Source organism: Cebus imitator, unplaced genomic scaffold (assembly GCF_001604975.1).
Source record: "Cebus imitator isolate Cc_AM_T3 unplaced genomic scaffold, Cebus_imitator-1.0 Scaffold648, whole genome shotgun sequence".
Taxonomy (NCBI): domain Eukaryota; kingdom Metazoa; phylum Chordata; class Mammalia; order Primates; family Cebidae; genus Cebus; species Cebus imitator.
In genome coordinates, this window is record NW_016107963.1 from 100,482 (window position 1) to 105,602 (window position 5,121).

Genomic DNA, 5,121 nt, shown 5'->3' on the forward strand with positions numbered 1-5,121 from the left:
TGTCCCTGGTCTCACAGAACTTGGAGTCTAGTGGGGGAAGAAAATGATTAAACAAATAATATAGGGCATGAGTAGTGTTCTGACAAGGCTGAGTATAGGGTAATAAGGCAATGGCAGCTAAGCTAGAGTTGGGGAGCCAAGGCCAGCCCCCTAGAGGACTATTCCTTCATCTAAACAGAGGACTGAAGGATAAGTAGATGGTAGCCAGGTGAAGGCAGATGGGAAGGAAGGAAGTTGCAGAAAGCTAGGAGGTAGAGGAGAGTGGGAGAATCTGAGCCTAGAGACTCAGATTCTCTAGGCAGGGACTAGATCATGAAGAACCATGGAAGCCATGTAAAGGGGCTTGAACATTATCCTGAGGGGAGCAGGGGACCATGGAATAGTTGTCCATTCAGACCACACTTGCTTTTCAGAAACATCACTGTGGAAGCAGTGTAGAAGGTGGGTTAGGAAGTTGTGATGTTGGAGGCAGGGAGTGCAGGTGACCTGGTTAAGATAGTTTTGATGGAAATGGGAATAAATGGATGGATCTGAGGCACGTTTAGAAGGAAGAATATATAGATGTGGACAATGAAGGAAATTCAGGCATCAGGGATGATACCTCCGTTTCTGGCCTGGACAACTGGGAGCAGTGATGGGAGAAAAGGTTGATGGTTAAGAGTGGTGGCTCTGAAGCCAGCCTTTCTGGATTTTGAATTCCAGATCTGCCACTGATTGTGTTACCCTGGACAAGTTCCTTAACCTCTCTGTGTCTCAGTTTCCTTACCTAAAAAGAGAATATTAACACTACCTTCCTTATAATGATTACGTGAAATAGTATATATAAAATGCTTTAAACTGTATCTGGAGCATAGAAAATGTTAGCTATTATAGGCAAAAAGGAAGAGGAATATGCTTCATCGGAATGATGATGAGTTCAGTTCTGAGCATGTCAAATTTAGGTTGTCTGTGGGACACTCAAGTGCAAATTGGTTATATGGATTTGAGGCTCAGGAGATATTTGGCTGGAAATATGACTTTGAGAGTTATCAGTTTATAGATCGTAATTGAAACCTTGGGAGACGGTGCAGGGAGAATCTGTAGAGTGGGAAGAAAAGAAGGCCTAGGAACAAGCCCCAAGAACCCTCAACATGTATAGTGAGAGGTAAAAGAGTCTAATGAGGAGGCTGAGCAGCAACCAGTGGGGCAGGAGAAAAATCAGGAGAGAGCACAGCATCATACTAGCCAAGCTACAAGAATGTTTCAAGATGGAGGCAGTGGCCAATGGTGGCAGTGCTTTGGAGATGTCAGTATAAAAGATCTGGTAAAAAGCAATGGGAGTCACTGAGTATGGCTTGGAGAAGGAGAGTGAACAGAGAAGGAAGAAAGAAATTGTTGACGAGACTATTTTCGTGGAGTGGTAGAACTGTATGTCAGACTACATTGGGTTGAAGAGTGGGAGTGAGGAAATGAAGACAGCAAGTGTAGACAGCTCTTTCCAGAGGTTTGTCTGTGAAAAGGAAGGGTGAGCAGATGATTGCAGGTTATGGGGGTAGACAGGGCATGCTTCAGTGCTGATGGGGAGGAGGCTGACAGTAGAGGAGACAGTTGAGGCTTGAGGTCCCTGAGATGGTGGGAGGAGATGGAACTCACAGAGTGGAGGCCAGGGTGGAGGTGTCAGTCTTGGTTGGGGGTAGCACGAGAGGGAAGGCAGAAAGTGTGGATGCGGTGAGTGAATGTGCAGATTTGATTATGGGAAGTTACTGACTGATGCCTTCTCTCTGTGAAATTGACTGAGAGGGATGTGGCAAGGCTGGAGATTTGTAGATGATAGAAGTGTTCAGAGAGCCACTGGAAAAAATGGAAGAGAGAGCCCAATGGAGACTGAAAACAAAAGGGTTGCCCAGCTGTACCAAAGGCCCAGTATGTTCATAGTGGTTCCCAGCTGCATGGTTGGAGTATTTTCACCAAGGAGTGCCTAGCAATCATGGAGCAGGAGCAGAAAGGGTAGATATTTGGATTGATTTAAACGTTACTTGGGGATTTGCAAGATGGAAGAAGGATAGGCAACGGGGTAAGAAAGGTGGGGATGTTGGCAAGGGAGTTAAAATGATTGACTCATAATTCTCCTACTTTCTGATTCCGAAGCTCCTGTTCCTGCTGCTTGTAACTTCTCTGTTTCCCACTCCATAGCTTCTGCTCATTCAAGGCTCTTATACTGCCTGCCTCACGGCTTCTGCCTCGTGTGTGTGTGTGTGTGTGTGTGTGTGTGTGTGTGCGCGCGCGCCTGCTTTTGCCCTCATTACTGATTGAAGGTCCTCTCCCTGTCTCACGTTCAGAATCCACAGGAAAGACCATCTGAGTGATTCTCTGGGTCATTATATTCATGTTTGACTGATAAGTCAGGTCACCCCTTAGACTGCTGGCCAACCTATGGGTTTTCTGCCCTGAGTCAGGGATCTATGTCTGGTACAGTCAGCGTCAACATCCTTCAGAAGGTTTTGTGGGTAAAACGAGCAGAATGGTTAAGGGGCTCTGGAACCAGGTGCCTAGTCTTGAATCCAGGCTGTCCCACTTATTGTGTAAAGTAACCTTGGGAGATTTACTTCATCTCTCTGATCCCCAGTTTCCTCATTTCTAAAGTGGGTTCAGTAAATATACCTGCCTCATTAAGATCTTTGTGAAAATGAAATAAGATAGTACTAAAAAACACTTAGCAGGTTTAGAAAAGACATTAGGGGAGACAGGATCTGAACTCCACCACCATTGAATGAACACAGTCTTCTTTCCTTCACATAAGCTCTTTACCATTTTCTGGTGTTCTGACCTTTCTTCGGGGAATGTTTGTCACCCTGTGGGCTCTTCTGACCTTTCCTCAGGGAATGTTTGTCACCCTGTGGCCCCCAAAGCCTTTGGAGTACTGAGTCTGCCATGAGCTGGGGATCGAGCTGCTGGGTCTGCTCATTGTCAGCTTGGGAGGAATCCTGGCAACCAGGCCTCTCCTGCTCAGTCCTTGGTTTCTATGAGTCATGCTCCTCTTATGCTAAGCCCAGCTCAGATTTGGAAGGGGGCTAGGGGAGTGGGGGTTGGATGAGGGAAGGAAAGGGAAGACGAAGGCAGCAATTTAGCCTCTTTCTGAGTTTCTTGGTTAGCTCCAGTTATGGAACTCTTTCCTTAGAGCTCTATTGAGGATTTTGAGGCCCCACAGTGACCACACTGCAATGTGGGGGGATCCTTCACCAGGTTGGTGGAGCCCAAGATGCCTGATGTGTGAGCAACCCCTCCCCAGGCACCCTGATAGTCAGGGCATCTTCTCTCCATCTCTATTTTCAGTACAGCTTGACGCAGACGGGTAAAGATTTTTTTTCCCCTAAAGAGAATTAAATTGCTGATGTAAGGGAAGGGAATGTATTAAGAGGCCATTGCTCAGATATCGGGCTCCTTGAAATGACCTGGTCCCTGATGACTTGTGTCTGAGCTGGTGTTTTCCTAAGGGTGGTGTTTAGGTCACTAGTGAAACATGAAATAATTTCAGATGGTACCTGGCTGGACATTTTTTAACTTTGATAGTTACGCATTCATTTTAATGTATTTTAGAAGAAAAGGCAACTAACATACAAAACTGGTGATTTCAAGGGTATTATTGTTTAAATAAGTCATGCTAAAGTTTTAGAAAAGGAAGTTTATTTAAAGAAAAATACTAAGTGGATAGTAGCATAGGTGTTAGACATGTAGCAGAAGTCATGAAGGCAGTATACAGATGACTGAAGTTTGGGAAAGAGTGGTCTTAACCAAATTATGTTGCCTTTTCTGCTGCCTCTTTTGTCCCCCATGCCCAGACTTGGGATGTCTGTGTTGGGAATTGTCTAATAGATATAGTAATCTGTGTGGCTAACTGTCATCTGAACAGGTCAAAGTCAAAAGCCTCATCTCCCTTTCTTGACTTTCTGGTCTCTGTCGAGGGCTCTCATGCTCACTCTCTCTCTCTCTCCCCACACAGCCTGTGATTGGTAATATCCCTGGGACCCCTCCCTCTTCATTTTTGACACTGAATCTTGACCAAGTCCTGTTAATTCTTCCTTCAGGGTCTCTCTCCCTCTCTTTTTTAGAGATAGGATCTTACTATATTGCCCAGGCTGGATTCAAACTCCTGGCCTCAAGTGATCCTCTTGCCTCAGCCTCTCGAGTAGCTGGGACTACAGGCACATGCTACCATGCGCATCTCAGAATATCTCTTGCACTGTGCTCCTTCTGACTGTCATCACCCATTTGAATACCACAGCCTCAGTCTGTACTTCACCATCCAATTAATCTTCCTTAAGCACAACTTTCACCATGAATTTCTCCAGGATTGATTTTCCACTGAGTATCAGATCATGGCCAAACTCCTGAATGAGCAATTTTTAGCCCTTGGACTATGGCTTCAGCCTAATACTATCTGCCCATATCTCTTGTTTCCCTCCTAGGACCCATCTAGGTCTTTACTGTTCCTCAGATGTACTCTGCTTACTTCCAGCTCTAGCTCTTTTCTATATAACTTGCTAACTCTGAGGCATTTGGGGGGGGGGTCATCAGTTCAGGAGTCCAGTTCAGTTGAAGTTTAAAAATTGGGAGTTGAGGCATCCAGTAATATTCCTTCTTTTGCCATGAAGACAGAAGGGTTAAGATAGAGCTTGAACTTAAACTTGGGTCTTTAGCAGGCTACGTTCTGAGTGTGGAAAGAGAGACTCAGCCTCTGTGGGCCCACCTCACTCTGCCTCACTGCTGAGAAGACCCTTTTCTTCTCTCTCACAGCTGACAAAGCATTCTGTTGGAAGACTACACTTCCATTCCAGAACAGTGTGCGTTACTGTGTAGAGACCCAGTGTGAGTTCCTTCCTGAGGTTTCTTGGCACTGGCTGTGCTCCTGCACCCACCCCCCACCCCACCACAACCCCCGCCGTTCATCATCCAAGGTTTACACTGTAAATATCTGGATGGGGTGAAAAGAAAAACCAGACCTCCGACTTGGGGCTGGTCTGCTGGAGGCTGAGCCAAGGGTGTGTTGTTGATATAGAAGATAGTTCTCTCCCAAGAGTTTACTGAAGGAGATTATTTTTGCTGGTTCAGGTTTTCCAGCTTTATTCAAGAGCCTGAAGACAG